The following is a 20,902-nucleotide window of genomic DNA, read 5'->3' as shown; positions in this document are numbered from 1 at the left end:
CATAGGTAACTTTTGAATGCAGACATATTTATGAGGCATAGCTTGTAGGCATTAGGTTCTTTTAAAGGGTGATCACATTGATGTAAAATGATTTTCTGAAAGGCCTGAGGTAAAACTTGAGGCTATTGTTGCAAACACATAAGAGAGTTCTGCCTTTGGATGTGAATATATGACTTCTACTGAAGTGAGTAGAAGTGACGTATACACATCCAAAAGCTGAATTTGTCCCACGGGATTACAATCAAAGTTAAATGGTCAATCACCATTCTACCTACTATACATTTTAAAGTAAAACTCCTGTTCAGTAAGACATTCTAATCATTGCATCTATTTGTAAGAATGTTTAATTACTTAAAATCATTTTAAGTGATTTACTTCTAAGTATTTTAAATATAATCATTATCAATGCCAGGAACAACCTTCCTAAAATCTGCTGATGCAAACTAGGAGTGTAAAGTTCCCCATTTAATGCTTCAATATAAAAATACTACTTAATTTTTGTAAAATCTGTTGTTCAGGGTTTTACAAAGGGGATTATAATTTATTTACATTTAAAAGGGATTTTTTATGTTGTAATCTGATAAGAGAACCATGAAGTTACAATAAGATTAAAAACTTCATGCTAAAATAGAAATGGGTAATGTATACAATCACATTCTTGTTCCAATTATTCAGATACAGCTTGGTCCATATCTGTAGTCTTGTTAGTTTTTTTCCATGATAAAGTGTATATTTTATGTGACCTTTCTTCATAATTAAAAAAAAAGAATAAAAATATTATTATAATAATATAAAAATACTGTATCTAGAAAGATACGTTTTGATATATAGCAAATGAAAAACAGCAGTTCTCACATAAATAGGGAGAAGTTCTTCTATAGGGACAGAAAATTATTTGGGCATGTGGGTCATTTAGGGATTTTTGGTGAGCTATTGCAGGCCTGGCTAGCACACTGACCTGTACCACAACAGCTCACCAAAATGCCTTAAGTGGCTCTGCCCCAGGTCCTGGTCCTGTGCTGTCACCGCCTGGTGATCCTAGGGTCTCCATGAAGACTGGCTTAAGACCCATGTAGGCAGGACATGCTTGGCTGGGTGGATGGGATGGGGCCACAGGCTGGCAGGGAGAGACATCTGGGAATGGGATGGGTGGGTAGGGCCAGGGCTAGGGCTGGGATCGTGGGGCAGTGACATCATGAGGTTGTGGCGCACAGCAAAGCCATGACCTGGTCCTAGCATGTCTGTCTCCATGAAACTGCTGCCTGTCTCAGAGATATGTGGGCAAAGGATTGTGACACTGTTCTGGATCCTGGCCCTGGGCCCTGGCCACATGCTGGCACAGCTTCCCACTATCCTGCAGCTCCATCCCATCCACCCAGTGGAGTGTGCCCTACTGCAATGGTCCCCAGCCAGTCGCCCGGGAGACCCTGCCTGCCCACTCTATGGGGTGTCCCCAGTGATGGGTGCAGGGCAGACAGGATGGGGTACCTGGGCAGTGTAGACAAGTCTGGTGGCAGGAACAGCCAGCAGTAACCACTGCCACTGGGACTGCTGGGAAGTGGAGTCTGGCAGCTGCACTGCACCAGTCCCACTGTGCGCCAAGGGGCAGCAGGGCTGGCCGCCCAAGCCGCAGCCCTGGTAAGGTTGAGAGACCAGCCTCAGGTCGGATGGAATCATTAGTGGGCCAGATCCAGGTCTCAGGCTGTAGTTTGCCTACCCCTGGGCTAGAAACTTCTATGTGAAGTATTAAGATTGATACTACAGAGATATAGAAGATGCTGTTTCTGCTATGTCCAGTGTGAAAGAGTAAACAGCAATGCAACAAAAAGAGCCGGAGAACGCCGCTTCTGGAGCTATTACCATATTAGGACAGAAGCTCTGGGAAAAGAAAAAAAGAGAAGGGAGTCTCAGAAAGGGAGAAAAAAAAAAAAAGAGCTTCTGAAGGAGAAAATGAGGGAGAAAAAAGATCTCCAGGAGATAAGACACTTACCTCAGGATTTTTCTCGTCACTGGACAGAGTGGAGCTCTGAGAAGGAGGGGAGGATCCCTGAAGGGGCACTGGAGAGGTGACTCGCAGCTGTGCTGAAAAATAAACAAAAAAACAAAAAAAAGAGAAGAGTGAATTGACTTACTCCCACAAGCTTAGTGAAAACAACTGACCACAAGGATTCAAGGCTTTAGGCATCCACCAGATGAAAGGTACACACTCAGGATAGCAAAAGTAAAGAGAGAGAAATAACAAGGCTTGAAGAGAAAAGCCTGCTCTAAAAAGAAGAAAAAAAAGGACAAACCAGAGTTAAACCAAGTTCAGTCCAACCAAACTTAACCGATCAAGGTTAAATAAGAACAGTATGTAGAAAGAGTTACGAAGTTGATATAATTGTTATTAAAAAAAAAAGAAAAAATGACCACTCCTGTTTAAAGATAATGAAAGTTTGTATAGTGTTATACAGAATAAAGATAAAGACTGGTGCTAATTTGCATCTGATTGTGATATCGGCGAGTGTGTGGGAATAATTGAATGAAGTTTTCCTCTATAATACCGAGATTCCCAGTAGAGACACCCAAAGAGCAAAATAAAACAACAAATATGTATATAACAACCCTCCCGACAAGTGACATCATAAAGCAGAACATATTATAATAACATCTAAGACATGGCAGGCGGGCAAGTCAGGGTACTTACAGCTCTGTGGGATATTATAAAAGGATACAGAGAGGCAAGGTCCATCATCACATCCAGTCACACCAAAGTGCAAGTGACCATATTTTATGGTTAAATCAAGGCATCAGATTCCTTTTCTTCACTCACACATACAGTTGGAGGGTTATATTTTCATGTATATCTCACACTGTGAAACTGAGCTACAGATATTTTAGTTTTGTTTCACTGTGGTCTATAATAAATTTATGTAAATGTCAGAACATGTTATTCTGTCTTATTTTATTATTTTTGCATCTTGACTTTCTAGTGGTTATAAAAATGTGGATATTTGCGCACGTAAACTCTTTGATTCACCATGGTAATGGAACATATGTTCTAATCTATTATCTGAGGCACATTACCATGGCATCTCAATAATAATTTATTTACTGTATCATCTGTATAATGTATTTATGTTGGTTGGTATTATATTTGTCACTCTTTTGGGCAAAACCAATGCTTTTAATGCCAATGAATGAAACAACCATATATTATTTGAACAAATGAAGCCGTCTTAATCTTTGTTATCCAATGGATGTTAAATGAATGAATATATCAACAATGGTTTGTCACACCTGAAGAGTGCTTAATATTTGTACTATTTCTAAACCATACTTATTAGCACATCTTCCCACTAGAACTTTTAATAGGATTTCCATGGTGCTAAAATACAGATCGTTTCTACTGGAAGCATGAAATTCATTCAACAGTGTTTCTGTGCTGTGCATACTGTTACAGATATTCTTTTTAGTTCTGCAGTATACCTGTCCTAAGAATTTGCTGAGATTTTCTGCTCAAGAGACATGGTAAATATTTATTTTGTGCTATTTTATAACCTGATTCAGAGAAAATGGGTCAAGAAGGCTGGTGCCTGGGTGCAGGCTTGCAATGACTTGTGGTGTCAACTGTGTTTCATTCACAGGACTAATGGATAGAAATGGCTGTGACTGAGGGCCAGTTACAGATTGTGACAATCAAACACTCAAGCTGTCACCATGAATCTCCTGATGAGGCCAAGTGAAGGAATTTCTGAGAAATTTGCCTTGGAGCTGTTAAAAGAAAATGTTTGCAGACCATTACTTGGCTCAGTGAAAAGGTAAGGTTTCCTATAATAGAACCAGACAGACACTTGCTTTAGTAACCAGTGTGATTATGAACCTCTAGTGCAGGGTCTGGAGTGATTGTTTGAATATATTAACTAATTGCAAATGTTATTAATTGCTTTCCAATACTGAGTGATGTATTTATATCTAATCTTCAAAAAAAATATAATTATATTCCAGACAGTTATTCTGTTTGCTAACCCTGGGTTATATTTCATTTCAACAAGAACATGTTTATGCCTTCCTAACAAAATGCTTCTTAAACGGTACAGGTGTTTCTTAGAACATTTCTCTGCCTCTGTGTGCAGAAACCTCTGGGGTGAACAAAGTGCAAGGACCCTAACATTAATGGTTAAGAGTCCTCTACACTTGGGCCCTTCATTCAACATGACTGCTATAAATGGAAAAAACTTTGGTGCACACAGGACTTATCTAAATTTGCTTTGAGTAAGATTAGATGAGGTTTTGGCAAAATACCTGAGTTCTCAGCATAGGTGGTTGCTATCAATTATTAATTTCCCTAGTGTAGAGACAATTTGGGTGTGAAATTAAGAGCTTTGCTTAATTAGAGGGCAAGGTGATGTTATCTTATAAGTGTTTCATGTGCCCCAAATCTTCCAAATACGACAGTCTCACATTAAGCATGCAGATTCAGTCACTTGGTGTAGTACCTACCCAAATAGGCATAGAATACCTTCAATTAGTCTTGTGTCCCTTCAGCAAGCAAGTCTTTCTCTCTCTTTTTCTGGCAGCACCATACTATCCCTGAGAGAGTTTGTCACCAGTGTGGCTTTCTTGAAGTCTGGTAAAATATGACCAGAGAATTCCCTAAGAGAGAGCATCTTTTGTCATGCTTCCACCCTGCAGTTGTTCATAAAGTGATAATTAACTGAAGATGGTACGCTGATTTTGATTATTAAGTAGCACAGAATTGCTACTTATGACACCATCTTGCCACAAACAAGAAATCTTTTGTTTTCTACAGCATCCCAACCATTCCCATTCTCCTGGCCATTTACAAGATCTCTTTCCGTACTAGTACATGTGACCATGAGAAGATTGCTCTGGCTAATATGACAGTTTCTTGAAATCCATACTTCCCTGCATCTCTTGAATTTACCTCTTCATCAACCCATTGTCCCTGGTGGCCTCTTCTGCATCTGAATCTTGAAGAGTACAAGGATAAGGACAGTATAAGAACTAGAAAAAGTAGTTCTCTGTAGCACAGGCAAATGTACAGTGCCCTATTATTCTGCCATCACCTACAAGTCACCCGCAAGCTGTGATTTACATATTTTTTTAAGAATCTTAATTGTAAATATTAATCGGCTAACAGTAAAACTGGTGATTTTGTCCTCTGTGCACTGATCTGTAGATGCACTCCTGTCCTTCTTCAGGTTTTGTTCTTACTGTGCTTGCTTTGAAAATGGGTTCCATTATGCTTGATTTTAGTCGGTGATACTAGTACCACACTTGAATGATGATGAGCAATGCCAAATGTTGCCCCCCTCCAACTCAAAGCTACTAATTAAGATTAACATTGCCAAAAATATTGCAGTAGAACACTGGAAAATGAGCAAGTGCCTACCTAGGTGATAGAGGGAAGCTGGGAAGGGTGAAAAAAGAGCAGTGATGTGTGTGAAGTTCAGTTGTATTCTGACAAGAAAGTAGTTGTGTGGGTTGATTTCCACAGGCATGTATGACTAATACCTGTGCAGTGGACTCTTGAAGGAAATGACAGAATTCACATTTATATCTGATGTGAGAGGGAGAAGGAAAAAAATAATGAGAACGGGGGGGAAAAAAAAACCCAAAACTTTTTTCATTAAAAGCAAGAGCAGTGGTTCTACCCTGGGATCGTCTATAAGTGTCAAAGTGAGAACTAGAAACAGAATTCTGAATGAAGACTGACTGAAAGTAAAAAGCAGCAGATTATGGGCAAGTTTAGAGTAAACTCTTATGACAAGAGGTTTATCTGAGCACCATCAGGGACTTTGGACACATTCTGCTGTCCTAGTACAAACACCTATAATGCAGTATTTGCTACAGAAAGTGCACTTACTCAAGTGAACAGAAAAAAAGATTAAGTATCTAAATTGTTACTGTATATGAATGATCACCTTTTTCCTCTTGAGAAGCTAGAGTGACAAAAGTCTATCTTTCTTTCCATGTACACAGTTATACCCCATAACTCTGATTGGATTTGTTCACATGTATAATAGAGATATACCTAACAGCTATCCAAAAGTGTTCTTTGTGCAATTGGATCTGGGTGGCAATTTAAAAGGATGCACCACATACACTGAAGTAAAAGATAATAAAAATTACAATTTTCCCAACAAACCAATGGTATATTTATTGGTATCTAAAACTCTCAGATTTATGCAGACATGCAAATAACATTTTGATTTGCCAAAGAAGGATTTTTGTAATGTTATGACTGACACACATTTTATGTTCGTGAATGATTTGTAAGAATATACAGGTATAGATTGTGAAAGATTGTGGTTCAGCTTTTGTGTATATCACAGGGCAAACTTCAGTATTTGAGTTTAACAAGGAACAATGAATATATGTGAAAATTCCATCATTTAGCCAATGTAATTAGTAGATGTTGGGGGACATGACTTTTTCTTGGTAGACAGCTACAGATACCTAGGATTTTGAAATTACACATAGAAACAGAAGCTGAAGACTACAGGAAGAGGCTTTTGGGCACAGATACGTCCTACATTCATAGGACTCTTATCACATAGGAAATGTCAACTCCTGACAGATCCCTCAGAGGGTAATGCACAACAATTTGAGGCTTCATGCCCTGCAGGAAATTCCTACCCATTCCCGTATATAAAAATACAAAATCCGTGCCTATGAGAAATAATGACAGCCAGTGATTAAGTTCAGCAGTTCCCAAGATACTGTAGTTGCTGTAATTTTCCTTGTCTTAAATCCTAATGATGTGTATTCTCTTTTTACCTCTGAGGACTTATAATGCCAAATATTGATTATTTTTTAAGGAAGAAACAAACATATATAATATAATTCCATCAAGTTAAAGTCTGTATCTTTGTTTGAAATCTCAACTTTATATAGTACATGACTTAACTATGTCAATTACCCATGATTCTGTAAGGGATAAAGTCAGGCACATATATTCTGGAAGTTTTCTCCATTGCTGCACTGGAGTGAGAGAGCTTGTCTTGCTTCTCTCTGGGCACGTCTACACAAGATGTTTTATGATGCAGTAGAGCAAATTACTGTGCAGTAAGTGTCACCATCTACATGTGCAGATGCTTACTGTTCAGTAATTTGCTCTACTCTACATTTAATGTAGATAGCAAATTAACTGTGGAGTTAACTGCACAGTAAGGCACATGTAGATGGCTGACCGTGAGCAAATTTGCTGCTGGGCAGCAGGGGGGCAGGAAACTGCTCTCTGGCTCTGGGAGCTGCCTGCTGCTTGGGCAGGCTCCAGTGGTGGATCCTGGGCTGAGACAATGCCCCCTTGCCCTGGCAGCAGGGAGCTCCAGCTTTGTGATTGCACCAGTGGGGTAGCTATCAGCGGGGGGCTCACTGCTAGCTGTCCCACTGGTGGATTGGGGTAGGGGGGTGAGACCTGCCCTTCCCATGCAGCTCTTTCCAAGCCCGCTATGCCCTGATTGGAAAGTGGGGGTTGGGAGCTCCCTGCTGCCAGGGCAGGGGGACATTGTCCCAGCCTAGGCTCTGTCATTGAAGCCTGCCCTGGCAGCAGGCAGCTCCTGAGGGCAGGGAGCAACCTCCCAGCCTTCACCAGGGGACAGCTGTCTCCTGGCCCCGTGCTCCATGCCAGCCCCTGGGCTAGCAACCGGGGTGAGCCTGGTGATCCCCCTGGCTGCTGCAGCAGGGCAGAGCAGGTCAGGAGCAAATCTGCTCCCAAATGCCTGAATGTGTAGACACCTGCCCAGGGTGGGCTTACTCCACAGTAAATTACTGCAGAGTAAACCCATCCAGTAGTATTTGCATGTGTAGACACCCCCCCAACCCTAAGAGTATATTTGTCCCTCACACCAAGTTAGACAGACCGTATACAGTGAGGCTTCTTGGAGAGGCTGAGGCTTTCTACTGAATCCCGGTATATGATGCCCTGCTGCGAATGTAGGTTCATGGAAGAGAGGCAAGCAATGAGTGTGCTAATTCCCAGGTGTATCTACATGAGAAGTTTACTGCAGAGCTGCCTAATTAGATCCATAGGAAGGTCTCAACATCTATACATGTGGCTCTATTAGGTTGCAGGAAACTATTTAACACTGCTGCAGGTTAGTACTTGTAAATACAAATACTATCCTTTGCCAGCATTCTTTATTGTGTAGCAATGCGTGAGTAGATGCTGATGGGGCTGGCTGGGTTGTGAAGGTGGTTCAGTGTGGGGCTAGCTGGCAGGCAGCTGGGTTGAAGCAGGAGTTGCTCTGACTTGGCTCAGTGTGCTACAGTCTGAGGTGCATGTGCAAATGAAGCACCCGGGAGCAATAAACTCTGGCACAATATGCGCATAGTTTATTGATTTATAGTAATAGCACATGTAGATGCACCCTCTGTGATTTAGGAATCTATGGTGGTTAATACTTCTTGCTCTACCAGTGCAGGTGGGTTTGGATTCAACCTATGAGGAGCCCTGCAATTCACATCTGGGCTTGGAGGGTTGGGGTGGGGTGGGGCAAAGGAGTTTGACACCCATTATAGAGGATGTACATATATATGCACACACATATGAGACAAGTGGTCTTATAGTTTCAATTAAACATACCACGACTGTCCAAAAGTAATTTTTACTTCTTTATCATGGGGATGTATTAGGGAACTGTAGGTCTTTCAGGAACTACAGCCTTTTTTGCTCTATTAAATCTAGTATGTTTGGTATGGATGACACAGACAGCATTGCTTTTGAGATGTTCTGCACATTTATTCATTGTTACTATGAAAGGAAGTATCCTGAAATACAAATGTCAGTAGAAATTAATGTTGATGATCCCTACCATACATCTGTAATCAGCTTATTGGGTACAGTGTATCAATAAAGGAACAATTTGCTAACTGGAAATTGTTCTCCATTGTTGTAGCTGACCTTTGAAGGCTGTGCTGTAATAGTACTTCAAATTTCAAAAGATGTGATCCTTACTCAAAATTATGGATTTTTGCATGGATTCATTTGAACTGTAATTGATTGTCTAACATAGAGACCATGCAATGTAATTTATTTGGCACAGTGTTATTATCAGCTAATTTAGTATATAATTATAATCAGTGTGGTTCCTTTCAACTACCCTTATGAGCTCAAAAAGAATAGGAGGATTTACAGATGTCTCCAGCAGAGAAGAAATCACTTGGCATTCTAGAAGAGTATTAGGTTCAAGTTTTTAATTGTTCCCTGCAAGATTTATTCTTATCTTTATTTTAAGGTGCCAGAAATTATTTTAAGTTTTAAAGGATAATTCTGTGTTTCTTTTCTCATACATCAGAAACTAAAAGAATCAGCTGTGCAACATAATAGTTTTCCTGTTGCTGACTTCACAAATACATGTACAGTAAATAATTAGCACATGTATTCTATATAATCGCTAATTACTATGTGAAAACTAAATGCAAATATTCCAAAACTGGATCCTAGAATTAAACTCTTAAATACAAAAAATGCAGCATGATTGTCAGGCATACTGAATAGCAACAACTTCTCTTGACACTATTGAGAAATGAAGATTGTCACCACCAGGGCCACTACAGTAATGTAATTAAAGAACCTAAACACCGGTTTAAAAAACTAATTTTTATTTCAAAGTATATGGTCTGTAGGTTTTTTTCCATTGGCACACCAAAGTCGGGTGGTTTATTTCTCACTCCTTCTGAATAGTGTATTAGTCTTTGTACATTATTCTGTAACCTGTATGGTTTCTAGAAGTTTGCAGTTTTGAGTAGTTTTCAATTTGGCTAGTGAATGATATGTACTAGTTAAACTTTGGTTGGGGTCTGTTCCAACACCCAGGCCCCTGGCAGACCCACTATATTTACCTGAATATAAGACAACCCTTAATTTAAGAAGACTCCCCAGTAATTAGATTTTATTAATGGAAAACGCTTGCTACCTGTCCCCATTACTTACCCACTGTATACCTGCCCCTGCTCACCCCTTGTGTCCCTCCCACCACACTGCTTCTGTTTCCCCAGCCTGAGGTCCCTGCCCTCCCTTTCTACCTCTCCCTGCTGCCCCTCCATTTCCCATTTTTGCTTCAGCACCAGCAGCCTCCATCCCTGGTGCAGCCTGGGGCACAAAGCATGGCTGCAGCGTGGCCCTGAAAGAGTGGCGAAGAGCCAGAACTTCTGCTACAGGTTTGGGCTATGCTCTGTGCTCCAGGCTGCAACAGACATGGTGCCTACCAGCACCAGAGCAAAGAAAGGAGGGAGATGAGTGTGTGTGTGTGGGGAAGACAGGGGGCAGTGAGGGCCTGAGACTGCAGGGGAGGGGTGGTGGTGGGGCAGGCAGCAGCTGCAGCTCCAGTCCTAACAGGGGGTTGGTGCCAGAGCCATAGTAGCTGACTGCCCTTTGCTGCCTCATACTTGATTATAAGATGATAGACTTTTCCCCCTATGTTAAATGGGGAAGAAAACTTCATTTTTTTTAATTCAGTGAATATGGTACATTTAAAATGCAATTAATGTGTTAATGGAGAAATACATTTTAATGTGCCACATGTTCAAGCAATTTATCACTCAATAATGGACTGCAAAAATGGTGTTCTGGACATAAGGACACTACTTGTTCAATGTAGAATATATTTGCAGCTCTTTTGTATTGTGCTTTAATTTGAATGTGTGCAAGAATGTTAGCAATATTACCTGTTGCTTGATGGAAGTGTCTGCCAGATGCTTGAGTGAAGTTAATATGAATCTTTAATCCTTAGTGGGTGGCAGATATTATTATATAAAATCTCATTCATTTTTTGATCCTTGAAAATCAAGTAAGCAATATTTTATAAGGGTAAAATTCACTCCAGTGTAGATGTCCTATGAAAGGTTCTTCATATCACTTTAATTCAGGGGTGGGCAAAATACAGCTCTCAGGCTGGATCTGGCCTGCCAGGACATTCTATCCAGCCTGTGGGGCCCCTAAAAGTTTGAGAAAATTAATTAATTTTTAGAAAATTAATAAAATCAAAGATGACAGGCAGCCAGTGGCAGCAGAACCCAGGAAGTGCCAGTGGCAGGAACCAGTGGCTGAGCAGTAAGGCCTGCTCAGCTCCACCCCACTCCCAGGCTCCCACTCCTCTTCCCACTTCCAGCCTTCAACAGGAAGCTTCTGTGGCTTGTGACCTCATGACCCTGGAGCTGTTTCCCATCCCACCTCTGTCCAAGTGGAAAGTAAGATAAGATCAGATGGAGGGAGGGGGGGAAACTGCTATGTACCACCCAGCAGCTGAGAGCCCCATTGTGTTTCTCAGGCCATGCTGGAGCCAGAGCGGGAAGCAGTGGATGGGGGGAGAGGGATCAGAGGGAAGCAGTAGCAGTGGGGGGGGCTGCAAGGGGACTGGGGGGGCCATAGGGAGCAGTGTGGGAAGCAGTAGAGGCCACAGGGAGTGGTGGGGGCTGTGGGGAGCAGTGTGGGAAGTGGCAGGAGCCACAAAGATTGGCAGTGGCTGTGGGGATTGGCAACAGTTGTGGGGAGTGGCAGGGGCTGTGGGAAGTGGCAGTGGTGCAGGGAGCAGTACAGGCTGCAGAGAGTGGTGCAGGAAGTGGCAGTGGCATGGGGAGTGGTGCAGGAAGTGGGGAGCAATGAATGGCGGGGCCATGGGAAGCAATGGTGGTGGGTGAAGTGGCAGGCAAGCAGGGAAACAACAGGGTAGTGGTGGTGATGGGTGGGTGAGGAGCCCATGCAAGTACCCTAGGACTGGCAGGGACCCAGGGTGGGGCAGCAGGAGTGGGGAGACTGGGCACAGGGTGTGCCTGGCTGCATTACATGAGGCTTGCATGCAGTCTGCAAGAGCTGCATGTGATGGAGCTGGCAGTCTGGCCCCATCTTTCTCTTTCTCTCCTACCCCATCCACCTTAATCCCCCTGCCCCCCCACACACATGCACATACTATACAGTAGAACTGTATTTTGAGTTGTTATGCAGTCATCTGATCTATTAAATGACTAATGTATTAGACAGGGCTTTAAACTGACTTTGCTGGGGGACAGGGAAACTTCAAGTGGAGTATGCGTGGGGATTGGCACACAGAACAGATCCCACATAGAGGACACTAAGATGACTGTTTTTGAAAATGCTAATGGAACAGTTCTCCGGCAGCATCTCAGGAAATCAAGGGTGTCAGTTGGGGGCCTCAGCTGCCTGTACATCAATGCCAGGAGCATGGGGAACATGCAGGAGGAGCTAGTTCTCCTGCTCTCTAATGGGCAATATGACCTGGTAGGGATCACAGAGATCCTTGCATGATTGGAGCCTAGCTGTAGAGGGCTGCACTCTGCACAGAAGGGACCAAGAAGGTAGAAAAGGCAGAGGGGTTGCTCTCTATGTGAGGGAGCAGTATACCTCTCTGGAAGCTTATATTGGGTCCAGAGATAAGCAGCTTGAAATCCTCTGGGTCAAGCTTTGGTGGGGGGGGAGGGGGGGGAGGTGAGAGACCTAACTGTGGGCATTTGCTACAGGCTATTGAACCAAGGGAAAAAGCTTGATCTGGAGTTCTTTCAAGAATTTACAGAGGCCACGCGTGCAAGGGACTTGGTTGTCATGAACGACTTCAATTACCCAGACACAGATTGGGAGGAACACTCGGCTAGGTGAGATCGGTCATGTAGTTTCTTAACTGTAATCGAGGAGCTCTTTTTGATGGAGGAAGTGCAAGGACCAACCAGAGGTACCACTCTCCTAGACATGGTCCTGGCCAAAGGAGATGATCTAGTGTGTGGCTTGAACATTGAGGGTAGCCTGGGTGACAGTTACCATGAGCTCATTAGGTTCACCATCCACTGCAAGGTTGACAAATTAACTAGCAGGATTGAAGTCCTGGACTTCAGAAATGCTGACTTCAACAGGCTCAGGGCATTAGTAGGGGAAGTGATGTGGGGCCAAGGATGGAAGATGAATGGGTGCATGAAAGTGGTTGTTCCTCAAGGACATGATCCTCGAAGCACAAAAGAAAACTGTTCCCATGAAGAGGAAAGGTAGCAGAAGGTCTGGCAAGTCCTTTTGGCTCAGTAGGGACATTGTGGGCCTCTTGCAAAGAAAAAAGAGGCATACACACAGTAGAAGCTAGTGACAGTCTTTAAGGAGGACTATACTGGAAAGCTAAGGCAGTGACTGAGTTTAAGTTAACCAAGGGAGTCAAGAGCAATAAGAAGTCCTTTGTTAGGTATGTAGGGAGCAGAAGGAAAACAAATGGAAGTGTGGGGCCCCTGATTAACACTTTGGGCCAGCTGGTAATGGACACTCAGGAAAAAATGAATTCCTGAATGCCCACTTTGCTTCTGTATTTCAATGGACCAATGGAAAGACAAGTGAGATAAGGATCACAGTGGGGCCAGGTGGGAATGATAGCTTTCCCACTGTGGATACTGAGCTGGTGCAAAACCAACTATAAAAGCTAGGCATTTATAAATCAGCAGGACCGGACGGACTTCACCCAAGAGTGCTTATGGAGCTGTCTGAGGTCATTGCAGAACCTCTGGCAAAACTCTTTCAGAAATTGTGGCACACAGAGGAGATCCCTGAGGATTGGAAGAGGGCCAACATTGTGCCCATCTTCAAGAAGGTAAAAAGGAAAAACCTGGGTAACTATAGGCCAATCAGCTTAACTACCATCCTAGGGAAAAAATCATTAAAGAATTTATGTGTGATAATGCTCATTGAGGATAAGATTCTGAATGACAGCCAGCATGGCTTTGTACGTCTTGTCTTACCAATCTCATCTCCTTCTATGAACAGTTCTCTTATTACCTGGATACAGGAGAGAAGGTTAATCTTATATACCTAGACTTCCAAAAGGCTTTTGATCTAGTATCCCACGATATCCTGTGGAAAAATTGAAAGATTGTGGGTTAACTGCTCAACAATTCAGTGGGTGGAAAACTAGATGCATGGTAGGACCCAGAGAGTTCTCATGAATGGATCTGTGTTGTCCTCGTGAGAAGTGACCAGTGGTGTCCCTCAGGGGTCTGTGCTTGGATCAGTGCTTTTCAACATCTTTATCAATGATTTGGATGTGAGGATGAAAAGCTCACTGGCCAAGTTTGCAGACAACACCAAGTTATGGGGGAGTATGGCCATGCCAGAAGATAGATTGCAGATGCAGGTACACCTGGATAGGCTGGAGAGTTGGGTGGACTGGATACCAGAAGAAGTTCAACTCTCAGAAGTGTAATGTGCTCCATGTGGGGGCAAACAATTCCCAACATACCTACAAGCTTGGTGGTGACAATTTAACTTGTACCATGGCCAAAAGGGACCTAGAGGTAGTTATCAACCATCTCATGAACAGGAGCTGGCAGTGCAATGCTGTGACCAGCAGGGCAAACAATATGCTGGCATGCATTAATGTTGCATCTCATGCAAAACTAAGGAAGTGATATTCCCACTGTACTCCATACTGGTGAGACTGAAGCTGGAGTACTACATCCAGTTCTGGGTGCCATGCTTCAAAAAGGACATGGGAAAACTTGAGAGGGTCCAGAGAAGAGGCACCCTCACGATCAGGGATTTCCAAGACAAGCCATACAAGGAGAGGCTGAGGGACTTGGGCCTCTTCAGCCTAAAGAAAAGAAGGCTAAGAGGGGACTTAGTAGCGGCTTACTGTTACATCAGGGGAGTACATCAAGAACTCAGTGAATAGCTGTCCACCAGGGCACCCCTGGGGAAGACCAGGAGCAATGGATACAAACTCCTGGAAGGCCATTTCAGGCTCAATTCCCAGAAAAAATTCCTTCACAGTCAGGGTGTCCAGACTGTGGACTAAACTCCCTCCAATGGTGACTGGACAGTCACCTCGCTGGGGTCATTTGACCCCAGTTGTCTTTTCCTGTCTAGTGCAGGGAGACTGGACCTGATGATCTACAAGGTCCCTTCCAGCCCCTGTAACAATCTATGAATAGCCTTATGTAATATGTCACAGTACACAGTCCATTGTTTTTGATAAAAGGATGCCATTCAAGGTAATTAAGGAAGTCTTTTAATTTTTTATATATATTTTTAGCACATTGGACTAAAATTTTCTAAAAGTGCCAAAGTAATTAGGAGGGTATAAGTTGTAGCCATGTTGGTTTAAGGACATAGGCAGACAAGGTTCTTTGGGTGAATCTGATATCTTTTATTAGACCAACTTAACTAGTTGGAGAACAATTTTTAAGCAAGCTTTCAGGTTCAAAAACCCTTCATCAGGCTAAGGAAGTTTCAGCAGTTGATGTGTGCTCTTCCTGCATGGAATCAAAGTTAAAAAAGCTAGGAGCTGGGCTTGTATGCATACAAGACAGGAAGTCAGTGAAAATGTAGATTGAGGAGTCAATGGGTGAGAGACAGGCTGGGTGGGGCCTGTTACAAATATTAACAGACTTATTAAATAGGTGGCTAAAGACAGCAGTCACTTCCTTGGAGGAAGTGAATGATATGATCCTATTAGAATCCTTACTGATTTAGAGGAAGGTATGCAGAGGTGGGTCAAGTGCCATCATCTCAAGACCTCTAGAGAGGCTCTGTGGTTGGCAGAGGATTTTGAGTGTGCTCATGAAAAATTGGACAGGCCCAATAATAGTATAAGTGGGAAGACGGGAGAATGCCAGGGAGAGCGCGATAGTAAGGGACTCCACTAGCCAGTAGTGACAGGAGTCACCTACTTCAGATGTGGAAAGAAAGGGCACATGGCTAGGGATTGTCCAAATAGCCCGTGCCTATATAGTCCAGTAATATATATGCAGTGTGAAGGGAAGAATGAGTCCACAGTTGCACAGTGGAGATGATGGATTGTAGTCTGGGGACAGTAGCAGAGAGGCAATGACAGGCTAGGCTATCAGTGTTGGTGGAAGTGGCAGGGCATGTGGTTTGGGGAATAATAGATACCAGATGTGATCAAACCTTGGTCCGAAAAGGGTTAGTACCTTTGAGTGAAAAGGTGAGGTTGACACCCATATGGATGGTATGTTTGCATGGGCAAGGCTGCGTACCAAGGATGAAAGTACAGCTCACAATAAGAGGGGTCACATGGGACTGGCCAGTGGGGACAGTTGATGATCTATTACACCCTATGATTGTGGGTCAGGACTGGCCAGAGATATATCAATTGTTGGCAAAGGATCAGGAGCAAGTGGGTCCTATTGAGGGGCTGATAGGCCAGGAAAATGAAGAAGGGTCAGACAGGGAGAATGCTGACCTGTAGGACATGAGTACATTTGCTGGTGGGGCACAATTCTGGGAAGCCAATGGGAGGAACCAGCATTCTGAGCTGTCTGGGAGTCGGAGATTGCCAAAAGGGACCGACAAGTGATATATCCAGAATTGTGCAACCAACTGTCATGGTGTGAAGTGAGAAAAGGTGTGTTGTATCGGCTTAAAAGGGGGCCGCGAGATGGTGAAGTGTTAGCTCAGATTATGGTACCATGGGCTTATCGCCGTGATTTATTGTGACTGGCCCATGCCCACCCACTGTGGGGGGCATCTGTGTAAAGAGAAAACTATAGCCCGGGTGACACATAGTTTCTTTTGGCCGTGGTGTTACCAGGATGTAGAACAGTTTTATAATCGATGCTCTGAATGCCAGAGGGTCAGCGTTGTCAAAGATCAAAGTCTTTGATTTCAGATGCCGATGGCAAAAGGTCAGAAGCAAACGGTCAGAGGCTAACACAACAAACTCTGCAATTGTAGTCTATCCCTCTGTATTAACAGTGCTGCACGCACACACCCCTGTCTGTGCCTCATTTCAAATCACTTGAGCTCCCATACGAAAGAGAGAAACTGACCTTGACAACTCAGCACGAAAGATATCGGTACCCATGGTTACCCAGTAACGAGATAAAAATGAAACTCCAAATTAACTCACTTTAGTGAAGTTGTAAAATTAAATAATGTACTATGCTCACCCTCCTGTGACCAAACAGGACCAGTACCACCCAAGCAAAAATAACCCCCCTTTTTTCTGAAGCTTGAGCAAACAAAGAGAGCACAAGTGCCAACTCGTTAATTATTCATGCCTGGCGTGCAGTAATTGGCCACCTGGCTAAGTATAACTTTGAAAGAACTTCCACCCAAAGGGGAGAACTGCGTATACACTCAAGCAGAACAATTTGTGGAAAGGCCATTCACAAATTTTATCTCCCCGCCTCTGATCTTTATCTTGATGTAACTCCGTCCTTGCTGGCTCTATTATCTCCCTCGTTATCTTTCTTATCAAGAGCTCTTCGTAATCTGCAGACTGCAACGGCTTATGTGAATCACTCGGGATCTGTAACGAGTAACTCTCTTACCCACCCTGTAAATGCTGGGTAACATGATATCTGCATGCTGTAACTAAATAAATCAACTCCTCTGCCTACGCTGCATCACATCAGTAGCGTAAATAAAATAAACTTTCTGTGTAACTATTACGCTTTAAATCATCTGACTCCTGCTCGCCATTAACACCACCTGTCCGGTCATAAATCCCCCCTCGTGCCAAGCCGGTCGTGCCGACCCAGGCTCGCAGGTCAAGGGTGCACCAGTCATCGGGGCATGACAGGCGTAAAGAAACCCCCTAGAGCAGTGGTCTCCAAACTTTTTTGATCATGCATCCCTATCAGTAAAAACATTTTTGAGCACCCCCCCAATATATGTATATTTATAGAAATAGAAATAGAAGTTCTAATATTTTCTTCCCACACCCCAATGGATTGTCTTGCGCACCCCACTTTGGAGACCACTCCCCTAGAGTGCCCTTGCAAGTTATGCCTGTAATTTCTGAACCTTTCACATGTGTAGCCCTGGATGTGATTGGCACATTCCCCAAAAGTGCGGGAGGGCATCAGTTTATATTAGTGCTGATTGATTATGCGACCAGGTATCCTGAGGCAATACCCCTAAGGGTGGTCATGAGTTCAAAAGTGGCAGAGGAATTGTTGAATTGGATTTTGAGGGTGGGACTGCCGAAGGAGATCATTACTGACCAGGGAACAAATTTTATGTCCCATGTGATGAAGGGATTGTGCCAGGTATCGCACATAAGGCACCTGCATACAGCGATTTACCACCCCCAGACTAATGGTCTGGTGGAGGGTTTTAACAGGACATTAAAGGCCATGTTGAGGAGGTGTTCCCAGGTGGACTCGAGACGGTGGGATTTGTTGATCCTGCCATTGCTGTTTGCAGTTAGAGAGGCGCCGCAGGCATTGCTAGGGTATGCATCATTTGAGCTGGTGTACAGACATACCCCATGCAGCTTATTAGATGTAGTTCATGAAGAGTGGAAAAAAGAGGGGTATGAAGGAACAGCCCCTTCTCAGTACATGACAAACCTCAGGGAATGACTTATGAAGGTGAACCAGGTGGCTGGTGGTCACCTGAGGAGGGCTCAAATGAACCAGAAGCAGCAGTATGACCAAGGGGCCGAAGAAAGAGAGTTTCAGGTGGGGCACAGGGTATTGCTCCTGTTACCCAGTTCAACTAGTAAATTTCCGACTTGCTGGCAGGGGCCCTTCCAGATCATACGCTGGGTTGGCCCAGTAGATTACGAGGTATTATGGCCAGGACATCAAAGGGATAGGCAGATATTTCATGCTAACCTGTTGAAGTTGTGGGAGGAGCCAGAGGGATTGTTGGCCACCCCTATCCCAGAGAAAGAGGAGTTTGGAAGGGAGTTGGGGGACATGAGGACAAACAGGTTCAACTTAAGAGGCACTAGCCACAGGATCCAGTTTAACGGAGAGGCAACTAAAACAGTTGAACCAGGTTCTAGAGAAATTCGCTGATGTATTCAGTGAAATCCCCGGGAGAACAAGGGATGCAGTGCATGGAATTAAAACACCAGAAGGGGCTATTGTGTGGGAAAGGTGGAGGAGGATACTACAACACCATTATCAGGCAGAGAAGGAGGAAATAGGAATGATGCTTCAACAGGGAATAATTAAGCCTTCTAGAAGTCTGTGGAGAAACCTTATAGTGACAGTCCCCAAAAAGGATGGGTCACTCTGCTTGTGTATAGATTTTCTTAAGCTCAATGCTATCACTCAGTTTGCTGCATTTCCCATGCCTCAGGTTGGGGAGTTGCTGGAAAGCACAGGGCAGTCTGAATTTATCTCCACCTTTGATCTAGCCAAAAGATATTGGCAGATCCCAGTAAGACTGGAAGATCAGGCTGAAACAGCATTCAGAACACCATGGGGTTCTGCTATGAGTTTTGTAGGATGCCCTTTGGCCTAAACGGTGCAGCGGCCACTTTTCAAAGGCTGATGGACTGGCTACTGGCTTTGCATCATGAATATGCTGCTGCTTATATTGATGATATAGTCATAGTTTCATAGTTTCATAGTAGCTAGAGTCGGAAGGGACCTAGGTAGATCATCTAGTCCGACCCCCTGCCTTGGCAGGAAAGAGCACCGGGGTCAGATGACCCCGGCAAGGTGCTCATCTAACTTCCTTTTAAAAATCTCCAGGCTAGGAGCCTGCACCACTTCCCCTGGAAGCCGGTTCCAGGCCCTAGCCGCCCTGACTGTGAAGTAGCGCCTCCTAATATCTAATCTAAACCTACCCTCCGCCAGCTTGTGACCGTTATTCCTGGTCACTCCTGGCAGCACACGGGGGAACAGGGACTCCCCCAATACCTGCTGATCCCCCCTGACCAGTTTGTAGCAGGCCACAAGGTCCCCCCTTAACCTTCTCTTGTGGAGGCTGAACAGGTTCAGGTCCCGTAGCCTCTCCTCATAAGGCCTGCCCTGCTGACCCCTGATCATACGAGTGGCCCTCCTCTGGACTCTTTCCATATCGTCCACGTCCCTCTTGAAGTGTGGCGCCCAGAACTGGACGCAGTACTCCAGCTGCAGCCTGACCAGTGCCGCATAGAGGGGGAGGATCACCTCCCTGGACCTGCTCAAGATGCATCTGTGGATGCATGACAGGGTACGGTTGGCCTTCTTGACTGCCTCCCCACACTGCTGGCCCATGTTCATCGTGGAGTCAATGACGACTCCAAGATCCTTTTCCGTCTCCGTGCTGGCAAGAGGGGAGTTCCCCAACCTGTAAGTGTGGTGCCGGTTCTTCCTCCCCATGTGCAACACCTTGCACTTATCAGTGTTAAACCCCATCCTATTCTCATCCGCCCACCGTTGCAACCTGTCAAGGTCAGCTTGTAACCTATTGCACCCTTCTAGTGCACCCACATCCCCCCACATCTTAGTGTCATCAGCAAACTTGAACAGGGTGTTTTCTACCCCGTCATCCAAGTCACTGATGAAGATGTTGAACAGTGCGGGCCCGAGGACCGAGCCCTGCGGAACCCCACTGCCCACGTCCTTCCAGGTCGAGAAGAACCCATCCACTACCACCCTCTGGGTGCGGCCCTCCAACCAGTTAGCAACCCATTTGACTGTGTGGGCATCGACACCACAGTCTCCCAGCTTTTTGATGAGGACAGGGTGAGAGACAGTGTCGAAAGCCTTCCGGAAGTCCAGAAAGACTACATCCACAGCAACCCCTGCGTCTAATGATTTGGTGACCTGCTCGTAAAAGGCCACCAGGTTGGTCTGACAAGACCTGCCACTGATGAACCCATGTTGGTTGCCCCTGAGCATGCATTCCCCCGCAAGGCCCTCCTGGATGTGTGCCAGGATAATTTTTTCAAAGAGCTTACCCGGGATTGAGGTAAGACTAACTGGCCTGTAATTTCCCGGGTCCTCTTTTTTTCCCTTTTTGAAGATAGGGACCACATTGGCCCTCTTCCAGTCCTCCGGCACCTCACCAGAGCACCACGAGTGCTCACAGAGCCGCGCCGGGGTCCCGCAATGACCTCGGCCAGTTCCTGTAGAACCCTAGGGTGAAGATCGTCCGGACCAGCGGACTTGAACACGTCCAGCCTCTCCAGAAGTACCCTAACTAATTCCTCGCTAACCCCTGGCC

General features: G+C 44.4%; 1 long non-coding RNA gene across 1 annotated transcript in view; it reads left to right on the top strand.

The window, feature by feature from the left end:
• LOC149869035 (uncharacterized) overlaps nucleotides 1–20,902 on the top strand; it is a 79,900-nt gene that overhangs the window by 16,825 nt on the left and 42,173 nt on the right. Inside the window, exon 2 of the long non-coding RNA XR_016441062.1 lies at nucleotides 3,627–3,800. This is a non-coding gene — a long non-coding RNA (uncharacterized LOC149869035). The remainder of the gene's footprint in view (nucleotides 1–3,626; nucleotides 3,801–20,902) is intronic.

Source organism: Crocodylus siamensis, chromosome 3 (genome assembly GCF_052110815.1).
Source record: "Crocodylus siamensis isolate JL-2025a chromosome 3, ASM5211081v1, whole genome shotgun sequence".
In the NCBI taxonomy this organism is placed as follows: domain Eukaryota; kingdom Metazoa; phylum Chordata; order Crocodylia; family Crocodylidae; genus Crocodylus; species Crocodylus siamensis.
The sequence above is the reverse complement of the archived record's forward strand: the minus strand, read 5'-3'. Positions and strand labels throughout refer to the sequence as shown.